General features: G+C 41.2%; 2 long non-coding RNA genes across 4 annotated transcripts; one reads left to right on the plus strand and one right to left on the minus strand.

The window, feature by feature from the left end:
- Positions 1-2577: 2577 nt before the first annotated feature.
- Positions 2578-21459, minus strand: LOC141371343 (uncharacterized). Of its 3 annotated transcripts, none has more exons than XR_012376232.1 (4): positions 21389-21459; positions 12353-12522; positions 3362-3451; positions 2578-2805 (listed from the first exon to the last, which is right to left on the minus strand). It is a non-coding gene; the product is annotated as an uncharacterized lncRNA (long non-coding RNA). The 3 variants fall into 3 exon arrangements; XR_012376231.1 differs by having other exon boundaries at positions 2578-2925; XR_012376233.1 differs by lacking the exons at positions 12353-12522; positions 21389-21459 and adding an exon at positions 4794-4945 and having other exon boundaries at positions 2578-2925.
- Positions 5125-7223, plus strand: LOC141371345 (uncharacterized). The gene is made up of 3 exons (XR_012376236.1): positions 5125-5217; positions 6649-6731; positions 7034-7223. It is a non-coding gene; the product is annotated as an uncharacterized lncRNA (long non-coding RNA).
- Positions 21460-23069: the final 1610 nt, after the last annotated feature.

Raw genomic sequence — 23069 nt, forward strand, 5'->3', positions numbered from 1 at the left:
ACTTTCCGAAAGGATTTTTTTTAAAAGATTTTATTTATTTATTTGACAGAGAGAGAGAGACAGCTAGAGCGCGAACACAAGCAGAGAGAGTGGGAGAGGGAGAAGCAGGCTTTCCGTGGAGAAGGGAGCCCGATGTGGGGCTCGATCTCAGGACCCCGGGATCATGACGTGAACTGAAGGCAGATGCTTAATGACTGAGCCACCCAGGCACCCCACCGAAAGAATCTTTTAAAGCAAAATACATTGTTATATTATTATTTTATTTATTTATTATATTATTATGATTAATTTCCCTCTTGGTAGTCGCTTATCTAACAATATCTAATATTTGATGAATACTTAATTTGTTCCTTATGAGGGAGGTATAACACATAGAATTATCTTCATGAAGCAACTGAGGCAGTGAGAATTTAAGAAACTTGTCCAATGTCCCACAGCTAGCAAGCAGGCCAACTAGGTTGTCAACCCAAGATACTGGGTTCTAGAATCCCTACTCTCAACTACCTTCCTCTAATGCCTTCTAACATTCACAGCATCATTTCAATGGAGGACTCAAGATGCAATTGTATTCTGTATTTTATATTATAATTTATATATTTATAATTTATTTTACCAAATTCCAAATATTTGACATTTACATTGTTTCCAATTTTTTACTGTTCTCAAGAACCTCGAAATGAACATCTTTGTAACTTAATCAATCCCTGCATGCTTTTGTTTATTTCCTTGGGGAAAAATTTCTAGAAGAAGCATTGCTTTGTCAAAGGGTAACATATGCAAACGCCAAGGTTTTTGGTATATATTACAAAATTATTCTACCAGAGAAGTTGGATGAATATTCTATTTTCTTTTTTCTCACCTTCACTGAGTATTTTCATTATTTAAAAAGAAAAAAAAAAGCATTACCAATAAATTAAGGGGAAAAGTAGCATATTGTTATGTTAATTTGCACTGCTTGATGTTTAAGGAGGTTGAGTATTTTTATCTTAATAGCCAGAATTTATTTTTTACTTTAGAAGAGGCAAAGCCTTAGAAGCAAGATGGCAGCTGAAACATGGTTGGGAAAGCCCCTTATTGGACCTGTGTAGGTTCCATTCACATTTGCTTCAAACTACTCCACAACCCACGTCCCATGTTGCTCTGGCAATGAGAAGTGATGCTCACTGTAACACGTGGTCTACATTATCCAAGGCGGCATTATTTCTGCATTCTAGTTTGCCTGAGGCAGAAAAATATACTCTCCTCTTAGAAACATTGCCACAACAAAGAATGGGTTTATGGAATGGTAAAGAAAATGGTAGACAAAGATTTAGGGGATCTTGGGCCCAGTCCTGCTGTGACCACAGAATTATCATTTATCATCTGTTAATTTCAACTGCCTACTAAAATGACCAGGACTGGGCGCCTGGGTGGCTCAGATGGTTGGGCGTCTGCCTTCGGCTCAGGTCATGATCCCAGGGTCCTGGGATCGAGTACCACATCGGGCTCCCTTCTCCTTGGGAGCCTGCTTCTCCCTCTGCTTCTCTCTCTCACTCTCTCTCTGTCTCTCATGAATAAATAAATAAAATCCTTAAAAAAAAAAAATGACCAGTACTTTCAAACTTTTCACAAAAATAGTCCAAAGATACCAGAATGTGAAAATTCATTCCCAGAGTTAGTACCTGGGATGTATTGACTCAAAAAGACCCATTGGAGATGTTCAGTTTCTCTCTTCTTTAAAATTTAGGCCCAGGGTGCCTGGGTGGCTCAGTCAGTTAAGCGCCCAACTTTTGATTTCGGCTCAGGTCATGATCTCAGGGTTGTGAGATTGAGCCCTGCGGCAGGCTCCACATTGGGGGTGGAGCCTGCTTAAGATTCTCTCTCTCCATCTCTGCACCACCCCCCACAAAAAAAATCAGGCCCAAACTGTCTGTCCTCCATAAGATGTCAGTGTTTTAACAGATAAACATGATTTGCTTATTTGTTCTCTTTGTCTGTTTTTTCTCACAATCTGGGGAGATGTGCATAATTTAATATGTAGCTTTGAGGACCCCATACACTGTCATGTACTGCACTTTGAGAAGTCTCTCCAAGATTCCTTCAACCTTAGTATATTAGCATATTAGACTCTCTAGAGTCTAGAGAACAAGATCTGCTTTGTAGTTAACAGTGAAATGCGAGTTCATTATTCTGAGGGATGGTTAATTTTCCTAGAGGGGTCAGCATTTTTCCTTCCCATCAAGTTTCTTGGTACCTGACACAGAGATGATCTTTCCAGTCAGCATGGACCATAACTGACTGCCACTGAATAGTCTGGCAAGTTAGGTCCACATGTTAAAATCACAACTACTACTAATATTCCCACCTTCATCCAAAAGTAACACACAGCTTTCTCATATAACTTCCTTCTTTCTACTTTGAATCTGTTTCATGATAGAAGTAATGTGGTGCAGTAATGGAGAAACACTGTTCTTGGTGTAGAAAAATCTAGGCTGACATCTTAGATCTTGGGCAAATCACAACTTCCCTGAAACTTAGTTTCCTCATTGACAATGTAGACCTGACAGGTGTGTGGTGAGGAACAGATCAATCTTGGGGCAAGGGGTAGGTAGGACTTTTATTTTTAAATATCCATCCTTAATCCATAATGAAGAACAGATTACTTAAGCATGACAATCCTTCAGTTTGGAATGCGGGTCGTTGGGAATTGTGTTCCAGCTCTAAGAAGACCGAAGGCTCCGCTGGGTGCTGCTGCCAACCTGCCTAGACAGGTTCTCACCAGACACAGGTGAAACGCTCTCGGAAACAATGATGGGCATTGTCGAGCTGGGTGGGGCAAGACGGGGAACATCGGTAACCACGAGTGAACCTTAGCCAAGCCCCTGTGCGGCAAGCAAAGCTGTTTCTCCTTGTGATTCCAGTTTCCGATTAAGAAGTCATGCTAAGCTGTAAGATTTAAAATTCCTGAGGCATCAAAGCCTCCAAGCTGTCCAGGGGCAGGCAGCAGAGGCTTCAGCTGGCCATGGGGGACCACGGCCAGAGCCCCTGCACCAGCTTCCCCGTTTCTGCAGCCACCAGCCCTCACCCTCACCCTCCACCTAGCCAGTCATGTCAGGGAGGAGTAGAAGCCAAGCTTCATCTCACCGCCAAGCCATGAGGAACCCTGGAGGCTAAATGAGACAGACTAGTAACTAGCGGCTCAAATTGAGCAACTCGAGGGAGGAGGCAAGCACAGACGGGGACCACAGGCAAAACAAGGCCAACAGCAGTCGGCCGTAAGGGGGCATGAAGATCCACATCAGAACAAGTGGGAAAGAAAGAGAGCCCAGGAAAAAGAAATGGCCGCCCCCTCCCTCTATCTCCCATGTATGGGGATGCTCACCATGTCGCCTTCCCAATCTGCAGCCACTGCTTTTCTGGAACTTTCTGTGCTGAAGCTTCACTTGGCACAAGGATGGATGAGTTGGTAGGTCTAAAAGTTGGGCAGTGAGAAGCTCTCCTCGGTCGGAGAAAACAATGAGCAAATGTCCAGATGCGATGAGTTCCCCCTGGTTCCCGAAATAGTGGTTTGTTTTAGAAAAGACCCTTGTCTCAACTACATGCAATGAATGGAGGAAAATGAACTTTCTATCATGGGAGAGTATGTGTTTCCTAAGGTAGAACAAGTCGCACAAATTCATCTTATTTACCAAGAACAGTATCTAAGCCACACATATTAAAATTAGTTTCTCCAGATTGGCTTCTTACTGTCTTTAGTTATCTGCATATGCTATGTCCTCTGTTATGTGTTTTCTGTTTGTTCATTTATTTTTTTGTTGAGGTGTTTTTGGTTTTGTTGTTTTGTTTGTTTTTCCTTCTCCTAGCTTCATTTAGAGAGGTGCAAAATGGCAGACTCGAATAGTGGTTAAGAGCATAGCCTCTGTTGAGAGGCTAACAGCACAAACACCCAGCTCTACCCTGCAGGGCATAATTTGCCAAGCTCAGGATAAAATGAAAGTGCAGGGCTCTTTGTGCACAAATGATTAAGAATTTCAAGACAGTGGAGCACCTGGGTGGCTCATTCAGTTAAGCATCTGACTCTTGATTTCAGCTCAGATCACGATCTCAGGGTTGTGAGATTGAGCCCTGTGTCAGGCTCCATGCTCTGTGTGGGGCCTGCTTAAGATTCTCTCTCTGGCCCTCCCCTGGCCTCTCTCTCTCTCTCTCTCCCCTCTCTTAAAAAAAAAAAAAAAAAGAATTTCAAGACAGTGACCTCTAAGCATTAAACCAAATATGGAGCTCTTATGACCACAGGGCTAGTGTGAATCCCAGGTCACATGTCCATGAAGCCAGCTCTGCTATCCCATGCTAACCGTGGGACTTGGGAATGTCACCCTCATAAGCTTCAATCTTCTTCACAAGAGCTGTGGAATGATTAAATCAGATGATATTTGTAAGGTGCTTTGTACAGTGCCCAGAACATAGCAAGTGTTTAAATATTATCAGCTATTGCTATCACCAGTGACCTGCTAGTACCATAATACGCTTCAGAACCTCCATTAAAACAATGAGATACCACTACATGCCTATTACAACGGCCAAAGTCTGGAACACTGACAACATCAAATACTCGCAAGAATGTGAAGCAACAGGAACTCTTATTCATTGCAACGCAGAAAGGTACAGACACTTTGGAAGACAGTTTGGTGGTTTCTTGCAAAACTAAACATACTCTTACCATACAGTCCAGCAGAGCCAGCAATCATGCTCCTCAGTATTTACCCAAAGGAGCTGAAAATTTATGTTTACACAAAAACCTGCACATGGACACTTACAGCAGCTTTACTCATAGTTGTCAAAATTTGGAAGTAGCCAAGATGTCCTTCAGTAGGTGAATGGGTAAACTGCACTACATCCAAACAATGGAGTATTATGCCATGCTAAAAAGAAAGGAGCTCTCAGCCACAAAAAGAAATGGTGGAAACTTAAATGCATATTACAAAGTGAAAGAAACCAGTCTGAAAGGCTGTATATTGCATGATTGCAACAATATGACATTCTGGAAAAGCCAAAACTATGGAGACACTGAAAAGATCAGTGGTTGCCAGGGGTTACAGGATAGCGGGAAGAATGAATGGGTAGAACACAGAGGATTTTTAGGGCAGTGGAAATACACTGTATGATACCATAATGATGGATACATTCATTCTACATTTATCCAAATCCATAGCATGAACAAGACCAAGAGTGAACCCTAAGGTAAATTGTGGACTCTGGATGATAATGACTTCTCAGTGTAGGGTCATCAATTGTAACAAATGTATCACTCTAATTGATAATGGGGTGGGGTATGAATGTTTGGGGTCAGGGAGTCTATGGGAAATCTCTGTACCTTCCTTTCAATTTGGTGTGATCCTAAAACTGCTCTTAAAAAAATAGTCTTGGAAAAAAATAAAGAACCTCAAACAAAATGAGGAATCAGGGCAATCATCAGGTAATGGAAGGCAATCACCACTACACTCTTTTCTCTGCTTTTCTTCAAATTATCTGAACACGAAAGCTTTAACATAAATCACCCAAATAATTACTTTTATTATTCCCATTCACTTTGGCAATGAGCCAATGTGGTCAGATAAAATTTAATATGAAGTTGTAAAAATATATATATAGTAAAGGTCAGATGTTCTACATAAAATGAATCATGCTAAGACTCACACAAAAGAGCTGAGGAGCTAGAAAATCTGAAGATTTGAAGAACTAATTTCAGGGGACAGTGCAAAGGAAGAAAGTGCTAGTGACAATTTGGGGATGACCGTCATTTACTGTCAATTTAGACAGACCTCAGAAATAAAAGCCTACATAAAAATTCTGTCCTTTTAAAGAAAAGTTGGAGGTCAAGGGGGAAACTGTTTTAATTAGACTTTTACATTATGAAGTATTCCAATGATATATAAAGTGTGTGATGAATTAAACCACTAATAATGTACTCACCTCATAGTTTGATCAAATCTTACCTTTATATATTTGCTTCAGATTTTAAGATTTTTATTGTAAATTATAAAACACCAAATGAATGCATACTTCAATATAAGAGGAACACACTTGTAACCACTGTTCAGGTAAAGAAACTTGGGCACCTACCCTTGGAAGCCCTCCATGGACCCTTTCCTATCCACAAGCCCTTCCCTTCCCCCCAAAGCAACCACTTTTCTGACTTTTATAGAACTCACCAAAGAGAAACTTTTTATTTTGATTTGAGACAAAGAGAAAGAGAAAGAAATCTGACCATAGAATACCAAAATAACACAACTGATAAATAGTATCATATGTATGAACCGAAATCCAAAAAAAGTAGAAATTTCTCTTGGGCAATAAAATATTTCCTTTACTCCCCCTCGGATGATTGAGAGCCTTCTCCCTGGTCTTCTCTCACATATGGACTCAACATTTTCCAGATTGGACCCATTTTGGCATTTTGCAACCTATTCTACCTCTAACAGTGAAAACATACTGCCTCTGTTTCTGTAATTATTTAGCCAAAGCCACAAAAACTGGGTAATGTTCAAAGTTAGAAAAAATAATTAGCAAATGAGTTAGGGTCCTGCTTCTGAGGGTCTTTACTTCTACAGTAACTGTACTTTCAATATCAAGGTTAACACGTCATGTTTTGCTTCTATTTTTATGTTAAAGAGTCTGTGTTGAATAAAGTTGCTGGTGCTTATGCAAGATTGTCCCTTATCCCCACACTGGATGGATCCACAGCCAGAACCTAGGTGAGGCCATGCTTTCAATTTACTAGATCCACAGTCCCTTAGACCTTCTTAACCTCTCCCAAGTTGGGGTGCTGATACCTGCAATAGACACATAATGCCTTCCTTAAAATTAAAGAGGACAGTGTGTATATATATCCACACATACATGTATATATTAGTCAGGACTAGATCCAAGTAAAAGAAAAACAACTTAAAATAATTTAGACTAATATGAGAATTTATGGGCTCATGTAACCAAACTGCCAAAAAAAAAAAAAGGGTACAAATGACTACAATACTTTCAAATTATTTTTGTCTCTTAGCTCTGCCTCCACATTGATATGTCAGCTTTCTTATCTCCAGCTGGCTTTCAGAATCTGAAGCTAGAGTCATAATTGCCCCACTCTGGGCTCACATATTTGAGCCTCACCTTCCAAAAGGGAAAGAAGCTTTCGCTCCACTCCTCCACTCCTGATGAAAATAAATCCTGAATGTATGTATTTGTCAAAAAGAAACCTCTGCAAATGTACAATTAAGATATGTGCATTTTACTGTATGTGATTTTTATGTCAAAAGGAAAACCCACTGTAAACAAATACTGAAACCTACTTGAATGCATTCTAAAATTCTTATGAAGTATATGAATGTCTGTGATCTACTTCAAAATGCACCAAAACCAATTTGAATTAATAGCTGGATAGAAGGATGGATAGATAGATGATAAATCAAATGTAGTAAGATGCTAAATGATAGAGTTTAGGTGGTGGGTGTTCACTATAAAATTCTTTTAGAATTTGTTTGAGAATTTTCACAATTAAGTGTTGGTTACAAGGAGATAAATCCTGAGGAAGGACTCTGGTTAGACCGACTTGGGTGTCCCTCCCAGCCCCGACCCAAAGTGAGGTGTGAGACGCTGGGTCAACTTATCTACCATTCATTAAACCCTCCACTGTGGCCAGCAAGGCAGTGTCACGCAATTCTGTCCAGGACACACAATAGAGTAGGGAGCAGAAGGATGAGAACTTGCAAAGAAAAGTCATTCTCCCCAAAGAAAGGACTATGGCAGAGCCATGGCCACTGGTGCACATCAGGAGGCAGGCAGCCACCCCAATTTGACACCCTGGTGGTCTTCAGAACAACAGGACAGATGAGAGTCTTTGCACTGACTGCATGTCTCCTTGCCATTCACAAATCAAAACTAATCACAGAAGACCTAACTTTTCTTAGCTGGTGACTTTAAAATACATGCCAAAAGGAGTAGGGAAAATTAACAGAAGATACCAAGGTATAAGTACCCAGCATTTCAGAGCAAAGACATACTTGTCTAAGGAAAAGCAAGCTTTCAACCATTTGCTAGACATTAGCTTCAGGCTGAATCAGTTTATGTCATTCAGCATGTCACTCCTGTAAAGCCCAGATCTACATTAAAAAAAAAAAATTTAAACAAGAGGTTCTCAATCTGAAGTCTACAGGTATTTTGGCTAGGTTAGGTTAGGTATGAGGAAAAGAAAGGTTAGCCTTTCCTCCCAACTGAAGGAGGACTTAAGAAAGTGCTCTTTAGGGTAAAATTATTCATTAATATATGTTTTAGTGCTAAATTATTAAAAGGCCTAAATTTCTCCTTGACCCTCTCTCTCCTGCTATCCAACTTTCGAAGATTGGATTTTATCAGGAATTTTAATAGTCAGCATTAGGAGGTAATACACCCTTGCCTAGAAAATTCAAAACACATTTGCATAGCTTTTAATTGACAGGAACATGAGGTCAAGTTTGTTAAATGAAGCCGTGTGTCCTCAAGTTGGCTGAGAATGGATACACGTAAGCCAAGGCTGTCTCGGCATTTTGTCTTTTCTGTGTGATTTAGGAGCACCCTCCATGCTCCTCTGCTCTTCCCTTCACTATCACCTCCCACACATCAAACCAGTAATTTGGGCTGCTTGTGTCAGGCCAGGCCAGAGACAGGGAAGAGGAGTTCCAGATCCAGCCAGACCTTCCACCCAGGCTGGTGCAGAAACCCAGAACCGTATAAAATAACCAGCAACAAGGGAGTCAGCTGCGCTGGCTGGTTTGAATGGATCTCCCCCCTCCCCCGACTTCACAGCCCTTAATTTCTGCAAGATCTACAGCAGCAGTCTTCAAATTTTATTATGATTTTGAAAATCCCTGGAAACTCTATATCTGAAACTGTTGCTATGTTTCCTTCTGCCGAGTCCTCCAAAGTTATAATTATAAATTTAAGTAGCAGTAATGGTAACAGCATCAGCTACCGCTTACATAGAACCTAGACACCAGGTACTATGCTACTCCCTTTTCATATAGTAGCTCATTTAATTTCCCCAGCAACCCAATGATGTGGTTTCTATTAATATTTCCATTCTAAGATGGAAAAATGGAGGCATGTAAAAGTTATGCAGCTTGACTAAGGAAGTGGCAGAACTATGATTCAAAGCCAGGGATATTCTTTTAACTACAATGCTATGAAATTAAAGCAATCCAAGAAATTGAAAAGGTAAGTGTCTTGCCCAAGATCACACAGAGGTAGAGACTGGAAACCTGAATTTGTTGCTCAAAATTCTGGGTCCTTTTCTTGTATGGAACACATAGAACAGTGGGACTTGTGAGGAATTTCTCATAAAGAAGGGACAGAGGAGAGAGCCATACCAGAGTGTATTAACTTGAGTTTTCAATTCCGCACTGACAGAATTTGACTAAAGGTCACAAACAGTGTCTATGTGAGTGGGAACTGTCTTAAAAGGACCAAGGGATTTGGCCAAATCTGCTCAACCCCAAATTATAAGGTAGGAGGTAGGGACTGCAAGATGCTGGGTCTCTTTGTTCCATCTCATTATTTACCCAGATGGAGACCCTATCATGGGAGTCATGGGAGCCAATGGAGACAGAATAATGAGATTAGCAAAATAGACTGCAGCCCTCTACTTTGACTCAGGGGTTCCCAACTAAGAACTTAACATGTCTGATTCTTTTTTATAGGAAAAATTTCCAACATACACAAAAGTAGAGAAATTGGTATAATGAACACTCTGCACCCATCACCCAGCTTGAACGATTATCACTGTTTTGCCATTCTTGCTTCATGGATTTCTTTAAAAGCAGAAATTGTAAGACTCCACCCCAAGAGGGTCTTATTGAATAGGTGGCATTCTGGAATGTATCTTTCTTCAAAACTCTCCAGGTGATTCAAGGAGCTGCCAGGTTGGAAGAGCCAAAACTCTGGTCATGGGACTGGGGACTGCACCTGCCTAAAGGAGGTAAGAAGGCTTCCCCAGTGCTGATGGTGCGGTGCTCCATGACTTAGAGAAGAGACTCAAACAGCAGAGGTTTTTCTGCCATGGCTCAGGCTGGAAAGAATTCACTCCAGATGATTTGAAAGAAGAAGCTGTAATGATAGGACAGAGGTGAGAGCAGGGATAAGAAAAAATTAAGGAGGTGATGGGGCTCAGAGACCAACAATGATGGAGGCCATCGTCAGTCCTAGGGCACAGGGCCCAGAGGAGGACCCAGAGTCCTGAGAGTCTAGTGAGAGCTGGAATCCTCGGTTAGGTGCTCCTTGGCAGGAGCTGTAATTTGGAGTAATTAGGCACAGCTACTTCTAAAGACACGCTACAGAAGCACAGGGTTTGGAAGACCTACACTGATCTCACTCTCCTCCCGTCCTCTTAGCCAGGCCTGTCACTGGCCAAAGGGAACTGCAAACCAGGGGGCAAGGCAGGAGGTACAGCAGCAGAGGGCGGCTAGCCTCCTGGGGCCAGGAGCACGGCAGAGAAAGACAGAGAACACATCCAGGGAGCAGAGCAAGGTGGGAAATGGGAGCAGAGAAAAATCTGTCAGGAGAACAATCATTCCTTCCGAATTCCGAAGTAGGAGAAAATAGTCGACTCTTCTTCCCAGAGTGAGTTGAATGTTTCTCAGCCCTGGAAGAAGCCAAGTCGAAGAGCAAAGGGATTATCTGATCCTTGCTAATATCGACCACAAACCCCTGTCATGGGCGGCTCTGAGTGTGCTTTAGTGTAACAGCCTGGCCCCAAGCTCCTTCCCCCGCTCCTGCAAAGTTCAAGGACTGTAATCATTCCCGATTTAAGTTGTTACCGTGGAGAAACCTGGCTCACTTTTTTTTGTAAGTTAACATTATTGACTGGTCAGAGGGACCAGTAAATTAGTTCCCAGTGAAATGTAGTTAGAGGCGATTACCTTCTGTTTGCCACTTACTCTCAATTTACCAACTAATAGACAATGTAGGGGTTCCTATCACAGAATTTTTATGGAGCCCATTTTCCCCTTGAAATCTTGAAGCCTATTATTTGCAAGTTGTTTAAAAGCTAGCATTTCAGTTTTCAAAGCTACAATTGCATTTATGTTTCTGGTTAAAAAGCTGAAGAAAAACAACTCCCTAGGTCGAAGTTAATCTTTTCAACTCCTTCTCCCCAAGGGACATATACATATGCATGCTTGAACCTCTAGACTCAGAAACATGTCAAGCAATGTAACTCTACACACTTAGGTGACTGTATTAAGACCTGAGTATCCCAATAGAGGCAGAAGAACCCAGAAAGTAGAAATTCTGAGCAGTCTCCTTTGAAAGGGTCATTGACCAAGTGGAACATGTCCAAAGGAAGGGGTGACCAGAAGGACAATGGACTTTGAGAGGGTCTGATTGCCATCTTCAAGTTTCTGGAGAAATGGGATGGCCAATTATGTGGTTTCAATGGGCAGGACTAGAGCCGGTCATTATAGAAAAACCACTTGTACCCCATTAAGTTTTACCCCATCAGGAAGATGTTGGTAATTGCCTAATTGATTCACTGCACCAGTGCCTGGCTCAGAGCTTGACATATAAAGGGCACCCAGTAATATTTGTTGGACGGTTGGTAATCCCTGATACTGGTCAGTGGTGAAACTTGCCACTATCAAGCTAGAGAGCTGTCTGTCACAGGTTAAAGTCTGGATGAGCATTTGTAAGGAACGCTGTAGAGGGTATCCCTGTAATGGCAAATTGAATTTATTCCATTTCTGGAATCCATCACTTCTAATGTTTGACAAGGACTTGGTTGGAGGTGAAGGATAAGAAGGCTGTCAGGCAAGTCCAGCCTTATTCTTGGGGCCAATTAGGAGTAGAAGATAAATCACATAAATCCCTCCAATGTGGGGGATAAAAGTGGCAGAGAAATAAAAATCCAATGTAATTCAACAATAATAAAACAAATAACCCAATTGAAAATACTACATACAGATGCTTATAATGTACACCTGAAATGCATATATACCAATTTTATGTCAATTAGAAAAATGGGCCAAAGACCTTAATAGACACCACACCAAAGGATATACAAATGGCAAACAAGCCAATGAGAAGATGCTCCACATCATACGTCTTCATCAGGGAAATGCAAATTAGTGCAACAATGGCTACCACTACACTCCTATTAGAATGGCCCCAATCCAGAGCATGGACAACACCAAATGCTTGCAGAGATGCAGAGCAACAGAAACTCTCCTTCATGGCTGGTGGCAACGCAGAAAAGGGACAGCCGCTTTGGAAGACAGTTTGGCGGTTTCTTGTGAAACTAAACATACTCGTACCATATAATTCAGCAGAGCTGGCAATTGCACATCTTGGTATTTACCCAAAGGAGATGAAAATTTATGTCTCCACCAAAACCTCTTCACAGATGTTTGTGGTAGCAATTAGGGTTCACAGCTGCCAAAACTTGGAAGCCACCGAGATGTCCTTCCATAGATGAACAGGTCAATAAACTGTGGTCCATCCAGACAACGGACTGATCGTTATCCAGCACTAAAATGAAAGGAGCAATCAAGCCATGAAAAGAAATGGAGGACACATACATACAAAATGACAGAAGCCAATCCGAGAAAGCTATGTGCTTTATGGTTCCAACCATATGACATTCTGGAAAAGGCAAGACAATGGAGACAGTAAAAAGATCAGTGGCTGCCAGGGTTGGGAGGTTGGGGAGGAATGAATAGATGGAGCATAGACGATTTTCAGGGCAGTAAAAATACCCGGTACGATACCATAATGATGGAAATATGTCATTATACAATTGTCTAAACCCACAGAATGTACAACACCAAGTGTGAACCACAATGTAAACAATGGACTTCGGGTGATGATGATGTGTCAACGTAAGTACATCAATTCTAGTAAATGTACCACTCTGGTGGGGGATTTTTATAATGAGGGGGACTATGCGGATATAGGGGCAGGGGGATATATAGGAAATCTCTGTACCTTCACCAACTTGTGACCTTGAAACTACTCTAAAAAAAATAAAGTCTTAGTTAAAACCAACAACACTATGTGGGGGCTCCCTAAGAAGGCATCTGAATATTTTCATTCAGTGGAAAAGAGAAAATCAGAAGTTGAGTTCACTACAGGCTGTCCTGGGAGGCAGATTTCAGGAGGCAGGGCAAAAGGTGAGTTTGCAAGGTGGAGGCACGGGAAACCCAAGAGGATTATTTAGCAGTTGATCTTTAAGCACCTGAAACAAAATTAGCCCTCCAAACCTCTTAAGGGTAACACAGAAGAAAATGAATCCATCATTTCAACATCAGCAATCCTAGCACATGACTGTGAGTGTTTCCCTCCACCATATCTACCATCAAGTGAACACCTTTAAATATCCTCCTGATTTTGCACACAGATAATTAAAGAGTGCACTCTGATTGCTCATCTCATCTGTTCTATAGATGTGAGTCAATGTATGGAATTTACACTCTGGCTGTGGTTCATCTCTGAGCATTCAATTTAGCAGGGAAATTTTCCTTTTCTCTTTCTACTTGGGGTCCTAGTTCTTTAAATTCTATCCTTATTGGCAGGCTGTTGTCATGGAGAAAAATAACTTTAAGTAGCTTTTTGAAAAGCTTTGAGTTGCTATTCCCTGCTATTTAAAGATCCCCCAGTAAAGCGAAAAGTACACTCTGTCTCCATATAAGGCTCTACCACTCCGAGGCAAGAGTGTCACTGGGGCCTGATTCCATGTGCTCAGAGCAGAACATGACATGTCCTGAACATCTGGGGATCACATTTATTAAGCATGTCTACCCAGTCAAGAAGGCAAAAGAAAAATCAGAAATCAGAACTGCACTATCTGAAATCTTTGGCCAACCATGCTTCTGAGTCATTATGAGCTGAAGCAAATAAGACAAGCCAAATCTTATAATCACCACCTATTTTGCCTCCTACGTGGAGCGTTTGCTCTATGTGGCCTTGGAACTAATTGCCATAATCCATTTCCCTGCCACCTCCTCATCAAGTACTCAGTATCTAAAATTTTCTTCATTTCAATTCACAAGCATTTACTAGATGCTTAAGATATGTCTGGCTCCCGGCTGGACACGGTTAGGGGATACTAAAGTATAGAATAAGGTCTCAATAGAGTAAGATTTGAGAACGCAGATAAAATAAATGAAACACCAAACACCGATGAAATACTAAGTGATACCGAATACTAGTGATTCCCAACTTTGATGACTGGATGCAATCATGAAGATAGTTTTAAAATGCACATTCCCGGGCCCTTGCACCTAATCTACCAAATCAGGAACTCTAGGAGGAAGCCCCAGAATCAGCGAGGTTCTGCCCTAAGGGCATGACTGAGTTCTGTAAGACTTCTGACAAGAACAGCCTGTCTGGTCCTCAGTTTCCTCCTTTGTAAAAGAAGTGAGGTGATCTAGATGACCTCTGAATTCCTGCTTTCTCTGACATTCTACGATGTTATGATTTAATGTACCAATATGTGTAGTTTATTTAATAATCAATGTAAAATGTCAAAGAGGGCTTCATGGACAATGAGAGACGTGGTGTGCCAAAAAAAAAAAAAAAAAAAGATTCCAGTGAGTGCATGGTGGCTCAAAGGATGGACTTGGATTTGAATCTAGCTGTGCCACATACTGGCTGGCTGATCTTAGCCAAGTAATTTATCCACCTCCTCCCCCAAAGGGATCCATTTCTTATCTATAAAATGGGGATAATAGTACTACTACTTCCTGGAGTTGTAACAAGCATTCAAAGAAACAATGTGTATAAAGCACAAAATAACCGCTGGATGGTTATTATGAGCATTGTTCTCTACTGGTGAAGAGAATAAGGAATTCCAGTTGGAGAAGATCTTGGGCAAATAAATATTAGTCTTTAAGGAGCGTGGTGTGTTGGCCAAGGCGGGGAAACTGGCTTGCCTCTGTTGGAGGGAGAGATAAGTTTGGATAGCTATGGTGGGGTTAGATTATCCAGTTTGTTGTGCAAACCACTTGGCTAGAGAAGACCGCCTCACTCCCTCCAAACAGATGCTTCCTCAGTTCCCTGAATCCATACACTACTAAACAGATCCTTCCACATCAGCTCCTTAAGCAAGAGCTTTCTCCCCTCCTGCGCTGAAAGAATCCAGATGGTGTCTCTTTCTACAGCTGATCTGGTTATGCCAGGGTGGATCACACGCAACACTACCATACGTTAGCAGAGCAGGGAAGCACCAGTCTCTGGAACCAGCTTTCAAGGAAGTGGGTCTGTGGCTGGCCTCACACTGGGGTGAGACGAGCAGGGTGATAGCCAGATTACCAGTTGGAAGAGGGATCTGTGCTCACCATTTTGTTTGCTATAGGTATGTTCTATCCCTGTCTAGAAAGTGAGCTCATCCTTCAATGAACCTGTAGCCAAATCTAGTTATGCCGAGGTTCCAGGGAGGAATACATGGGGGAAAAACTTCATAGAAAAGTCAGGGATATATAAGCGGTTGAGGACCTAGAATGTTTTGTCTTCATTTCTAAGTGCCCAAGTATTTTAAAATAAATATTATTCTTGTTTTCAACTTATTTATATTTGAGACCAAGAGAATCACTGAAATAGTTTGTCTTGGTTGTCACAGAAAATGTTTTGCCCATCTAAAAAAAGGGGCTGAGGGGCGCCTGGGTGGCTCAGTCATTAAGTGTCTGCCTTTGGCTCAGGTCATGATCCCAGGGTCCTGGGATCGAGCCCCGCATTGGGCTCCCGGCTTGGCAAGAAGCCTGTGTCTCCCTCTCCCACCCCTGCTGCTTGTGTTCCTTCTCTTGCTGTGTCTCTCTCTGTCAAATAAATAAATAAAATCTTTAAAAAAAATTTAAAAAAATAAATTTAAAAAGGGGCTGAAATATTCTGCCTCATCAGTAAATAGTAGGGTTTTTTTTAATAAAGATTTTATTTGTTTGACACGGGGGTGGGGGGCGGAGAGCAAGCACAAGCAAGGGGAGCAGCAGGCAGGGGAGAAACAGACTCCGCACTGAGCAGGGAGCCCGATGCAGGACTCAATCCCAGGACCCTGGAATCATAACCTGAGCTGAAGGCAGACACTTAACCAACTGAGCCACCCAGGCGTCCCAGTAAATACTAGGTTTTAAAGGAATGGCTTCAGAGATTGGATCTGAGTTTGAGAGACCGTTTTATGTTTGTATCATTCATGTATTCATCCTGGGATTTACTGAGAATCTAACATATAGGGAGCACTTTGCCAGGAAGTGGGGCAGAGATTCACAAGTTAGTAAAATAATGGATTCCTAGGCCTGCTTGCAGAGGTTTTTTGTTTTTTTCTGTAGTTCCAGAGTGGGGTCCAGGAATAGGAATTTTAGCAAAGCTCTAATTGATTCTGAATGATGGGACTATGCTTTTAGAAACACTAATATAGAAGATCCAAAGATGAATAAGGGAGCTGATGGTTTTGAGGGATGTCAATATTCAGAATATGTTGGCTAGGGTCTGTTTGGCTCCCAGGAACAGTAGAACTAATTAATAGTGGTACAAATAATAAAGACATTAAATTAAATAAGGAGGACAATCATTCCAGAGCTGGTTCATCAGTTCCACATCCTCAAGGGCACTGGGTTGGCATCTCCAAGAGTCTCTTGGGTTTCCCATTTTGTTCACAAGATGGTTCTACAGATCCAGGCACTCCATCCTTCATAACCTCATCCCAAGGAAGGACAAGGGAGAAGCCAAGGCCAGAAGAGGGCCTCCACACACCCCCTTTTTCCTTTGTCATGGAGAATAGATCTTCTCATAAGATACCAGTATGTTTCCCCTTATATCTCATTGGCTAGAACTGGGTCATTTTTCTCATCCTTAGCTGCAAGGGAGGCTGGGAAAGGAAGGGACTGTTGGGTACCTGGTCATCTTCTTTTAACAGAGATGAAATGATTATAAAATACTAAGGATGTAGTATTTAACCAATTGCTCAATTACATGAGTGTTTCTGGAATAAAGAAAAAAAGGAATAGGCATGGCATGCTGGAAAATTTAAAGAGAGAGGGACAGAGACACACTAGATGAAAGATGAGGTAGATTTGAGTTGATGGAGAACAAAGGCAGAGCGTCTTTTGGGTAAGAAAAGAACTCAAGAACATCTGAAATAGCATTAAGTGATCTGTAATGACTAGAAAACATTGCAATCTCAACAGCACCAAGGTTATACTCTTACCAATATTTGTATCAGCATTAGGATCATTTTCTTATTTTCCATGAGGGATAACTCTAACTTTAAATGAACAATATCTTTTAATATTGTTTTTATTAGGTGAAATTCACATAACATAAAACTAACCACTTTGAAGTATGAAGGGGGCGCCTGGGTGGATCAATCGTTAAGCGTCTGCCTTCGGCTCGGGTCATGATTTCAGGGTCCTGGGATCGAGCTCCGCGTTGGGCTCCCTGCTCAGCGGAGAGTCTGCTTCTTCCTCTCTCCCTCCCCCTGCTTGTGTTCCCTCTCTTGCTGTCTGTCTCTCTGTCAAATGAATAAATAAAATCTTAAAAAAAGTAAAATAAAACAAAGCGTAAAGGTCCGTGGAATTTAGTACACTCACAGTGATGACAAATTTATATTTTAAGTGGTCTAGCTTGTTGATGTTTTAGGAGGAACACTCACTGACTCAAGAGTCCAAAGTTCTGGCTTTAGTTCACACTCATCCAAACCAACCCTGGGACATCGGCTGGGTTGTTAAACATCTCTAGAACTGAGGTATCTTTCTGTAGAAGGGTCGATGACTTTCACTGTTTGAATCAAAATCACCTTGAGAAGTGCTTAAAAATATCTGGGATTGTTTCATCCCCAGAGCCTAATTCAGTAAATCTGGCATATGTAATTTTTAACAAGTCATGTTTAAGAACTAGGAGACAATTATCTTGGATTATTTTAGATAATTTCTAAGATTCTTTCATAACCTTATACCTTAGGATTCTGAGAGCCATGATTCCATAGTGAACAATATCTTTTTATTTGAAATGTGTGTGTCTGTGTGTAAGATATTTCCCAAGAAATGCTCCAACTATTCAGACAAAATGGATGCAAGTGAGCTGGTTACATCACAGAAATTTCCATTCTGAAGTGCAGAATGGAAAGAGACAGGCATATTCTTTCCATTTGATACTGCTCATAATCAAGTTTTCCAAGTGTCTGTGAGAGGTGTACTGGGCGGGGGGCGGATAGGCTAGTGCCAGATATCAACTATCAGTGATATTCCAAGCTCGGAAGGCTCCAAAATGCTGAATTATGAGAACCTGCCAGAATCTATATGAGTGGAAAACAACCAAAGTAGAGCATAAATGTGTCTCTGAAATCTGCTGGTTAGATGGAGAACAGCAAAGCCTTAGATAAAGTAATTCTTGATCTCTTTTCTAACTCCAGTTATTCTGTATCTTACCCTCATCTTTCTCTTATCTGTCTTGTTAAAGCTCACAATTATTTTATTAATACATTTCTTTACCTGGTTTTTATTATTTGTCCCCCTACAATAAAACCTCTATGAGGACAGATAACATACTATTGTTCACCACTGTATCCCCAGTGCCTATCACAGGGCCTTGGACTCTCAATATTTATTAAATAAATGCATGAGTGAATAAATGTTCCTATCTGTTAACTAATTTTCCATAAAGTTACCTGACATCTACAAAGCTGTCCAGCACTAGCTGTCCTTCCATCAGGCCCATGCTGTGCATCACAGCAGGAATCCTCCTGGGTGTGGAACATGTTCAGCAAACAAAATGTATCAAACCAAACATCACCACACCATCAATAAAAGAAACATCACTGGAACACCTAGCAAACCAAGCCACGCGATTTGCTACATGTTAAGGGAAGCTGATTCATTATCAGCTGTCACCCCCTAGTGGTGAAGAACATATTTATCAGGGCTCCCCATTTCTGGTTCTCTTTAAAAGAGAGGAAAGAAGCCAGGCACTTTTGCAGAAAAGTACTTTTGCTACCAATTTCACAACCTTTGAATTACATATAATACACACACACACACACACAAATTCAGAAGGAAAAAGGTGCATGAATTACACTTTACCTTAACGATCTGGCTGTTTGTTAACACTGGAAAACATAGCTAGAGTTAATTCTCAAAGCCTCTCAGAGAAGAGTATTGATTTCTCATTTAAAATTTGCCACTTACTCTATCACATGAACAGATTTTCCTGAAAGCAAGAAAATCATGACGAAGTTACCCTAAAGCCTGACAGAGATCAACTTTTTTAGATGAAGTTCACAAACTATATGTTTAAAAAAAAAAAAATCAACCAAACTGCTACTTACAAATCATTAGTTGCAAAACAGCTAGCTTCTTAACTGAATTCAACATTTCCCTGATTCCACTCGAGTCTAGCCCCCAGTACACCCACAGAAACCTATATTGGTATCTATGGGTATAGACTGAGGAAAGCTTTTAAAAATAAGCCATCCAAAATGATCTCTAATTCTGAAAGTATTAGCAGAGCAGAGAACATATTTTTTCATATATACATTTCAATTTGGTACTCTCTCTCTTAGCTAGAGAGAGGTTATAGTGAGTTTATAAGAGAATTTAAAGAGAGAATATCATCTGCTTATAGGACTTGTTTGAAGTTTTGGGGCGTGTGTGTGTTTGTGTGTGTATACTAGGAACATTTTTTTTCGAGCATCAACTATATACCATGCATTGAACTTGGCATATAACCCTCCTAACGAACCTATGAAATAGATACATTATTTTCACCATTTCTCCAGCCTGCTCGGATATATTAAATTCCTGGCCCAATGTTGCCAACTGTGGGACTAGATCTTACTGGTTTCCATCAGTTATCCTTTTAGCAATTTTTCAGTTAATTGGTACTATTCATCAAATAGGAACTTAGTAAGCACAAGACATTGGGCATGGAGTGTTCAGCAGGATTCAAACAACTTCAGGGAACATTCATCTCCTATGGACTAAAAACTGATGAAAATCACTCTACCTTAAGAAGCAGTGAACCTAACTTACAGGGCATCAAAATTATTCTTTTTTTTAATACTTTATTTATTTGTTTGTCAAAGACAGAGAGAGCACAAGCAGGGGGAGCAGGCAAAGCAGGCAGAGGGAGAAGCAGGCTCCCCGCCAAGCAGGGAGCCCGATGAGGTACTCGATCCCAGGATTCTGGGATCATGACCTGAGCCGAAGGCAGACACTTCACCAACTGATCCACCCAGGCGTCCCCAAAATTATTATTCTTAATGTTACATTTTTCATATGCTATTATTGATAATCTGGACATATTCTAGAATTTTCTTATTTAACCAAACCTCAATTATTACATCTTTTGTTGACAGTTGACCTGGGCCTTCTTTTCAATCAAGGAAATGATAACTTAATTAAAGATTTTAGTTACTTTAGTACCAGTTAGCCAATATTTTATTCTATTAAATTTGTGTGGCCACTGGAACTTTCCCATCTGTTTATAAGAAAATTCCCATGGTCTGGAAAATTGGCTGCCTGCCTGGTGGGACTGCAACAAGCTAATTGTAGTATCTTCTCTAATACACCAGATGGCGGTGGCTCCTTTAACTGTATATAAGTGAACCTCACAAAGATGTTCAGACTAGTGCATCAATTAGGTTGATAAAGGAAAGTCATAGTCTTAAAGCATTACAGTATAAAAAACAAACACCAAAGAGGTAATTATTTCTATCAACTTCAGGTGTAAAATCCTACCTTCCAAGCATCAAGGGAAGAGCACAAAATGCCATAGGACCATTAGAATGGGTAACTTATCTTGTACTAATGCTGAAAAATCATTTTGATACAACTAATCTTTTATATTTCGGAGACAGCATCATATTTAAAAATTGCCGTTCATCCACATGGCTTATGGGAAACGAACCAAAGTAGACTGAATCAATACATTTTGAAAGAAAAGAGTTTCATCGTTTGCTTGCAGTAGAAGGATTCAAGCATTACCAGCAGTCTGGAGGGAAATGTAGCTGTAAAGATCCGTGGGAAAGTAACTTTCAAGCTACTTAACAGAATGGATGACAACTGGGACTGGTCTCCTTTCCGGCAGTCAAACCATTCCAGATCTCCCTTGATTGGGAACAAAGCATTCTCCCGGACTCTCTGTGAGGTAAGGTTAAAAGTCTACAGTTCTACAGCACCTCAGTATTTCTCGCTCATTGTTGGCTTTTAATCTTTTACGAAAATGGGTTATGACGATTCCTCAGCGCTGAGGCTGGAGAACCTTATACTGCTCTGGCACTTACACCCCACAAGCAATCGATGAAAAAGGGCTCAGAGAAATACATCGACGGCATCCCTGAGGCAACAATAAAACCTCTTCATTGGGAATTAACATTCAGAAAGTTAAGTTTATCATAAAAAAAATTTACCTCTGAACACTAGGAAGGTCCTTCATCATCTCTGGACCTCAGTTCTCCCGCCCACCAGACACAGAGACGCATGCGCATCTGGGGGTGGATTCCGCCCACCAGACACTGAGACGCATGCGCATCTGGGGGCGGGGCCAGTCCCGTCTGATTGCTCTTCCCGGCGACTCCTTAGCAAGGCCTACAGAGAAGGCTCGGAATTAACCTCTGACTGGTCTTATTTATTTGCTCCCCTGCTTATTGTCTATCTCCCCTTTGTAGGAGAGGAAAAAGAAACTCTTCCTCTTACTTCTGCACCCGGGGTCCTGAAAATCAAGCTGACAAAAGACAGATTAACAGGAGAAAAAGGGTTATTTCACATGCATATGAAGGGCCTCAAGAAATGAAAATCCCAAAGAAATGGTTAGACCATGGATTTAGACACCATTCTAACAAAGAGCAACCCTTTGGTGGAACAGTGACAAACCAAAGGAAAAGGGGTTTAGGCATGGAGGTAAATGGTGAGAAGGTAGATAGAGGAGGAAAACGGACAGAAGATAAGGGTTATTTTAGTAAGGTTTGTTTTTGTGGGTCCCTCTGGCCACTGTCTCTGTCTGAGGTGATAAAGGCTGTTTTTCTCCTGATACAGGGGAGTGGAGAGGGGCACCTTCATGAAGGGAATTTTGTACTCTGCCTTTAGACAGATGAGGGAGGGTAAAGAGCTTTTACCTGCATCTGCTGTTTCTCAAGTCAGCTCAAAATATTATTTATTTCAAAGTGGCATATTTTGGGGGAGCATATTCTGATCCCCTTCACCTTCTCGAATACAAGCTCCAGAACATCTAGAATGCACTCAGGAACGTATCTGGTTCACTGCTGTATCCAGAGGACCTAGAAAGTGCCTGGTGCATGGGAGTACATCAGTAAGTGATGTCAAATATGAATAGATGAATTTCCTCGATAAGTAGTATTGAATACATGAAAGAATGAATTTATGATTTGTGAATTTTTGCTCTTCTAAACATGTTTGCTCCAATGTCTCTTGTCAGCAGATGGGTTTGTGAGAAGAGATTAAAACTGCTCAAGGAGCACATCCAGAGTTTGTACTCTGCAATGGGGACAATAATTTTGTTCTGATTTCTGGTATACTACCTTGCTTGGATGACTAATATCCTATGACACCGTCCTTGAACTGATGCAGACTCTCCTGCTTCATGTTGAACCAGCTCAGCATGGTTTTCTGAGTAGGTGAGGTCATTGCTTGATTTGGGTGCTTACCCTGTTTACTGGCATTCTCGATGCCTTCAGAGCTTGTTAATATACCAGAGAGAAAAATTCAAGAAGGCAGTTGGGCTTTTTTTTTTTTTAAGATTTTATTTATTTGTCAGCGAGAGCGAGAGCGAGAGAGAGTGAGAGCACAAGCAGCGGGGAGCAGCAGGCAGAGAGAGAAGCAGTCTCCTGGCTAAGCCTGTTGCGGGGCTCCATCCCAGGACCCTGGGATCATGACCTGAGCCGAAGGCAGACGCTTAATGACTGAACCCCCAGGTGTTTCGTCTCTTGAGCTATTTAAACTCCAGAGTAAAAACGAACTGATCAGGCCCTTCCTGAGAGGAGGTGTTAATTTAGAGCAGGCATAATACAGAAGCCTTCAGTATCTGAGGTTGAGTGTACCCAAGACAGTCTTCATATATATTATAATCTAGTG

Source organism: Callorhinus ursinus, unplaced genomic scaffold, assembly GCF_003265705.2.
Source record: "Callorhinus ursinus isolate GAN/ISIS: 27379988/994484 unplaced genomic scaffold, GSC_fseal_2.0 scaffold69, whole genome shotgun sequence".
Taxonomy (NCBI): domain Eukaryota; kingdom Metazoa; phylum Chordata; class Mammalia; order Carnivora; family Otariidae; genus Callorhinus; species Callorhinus ursinus.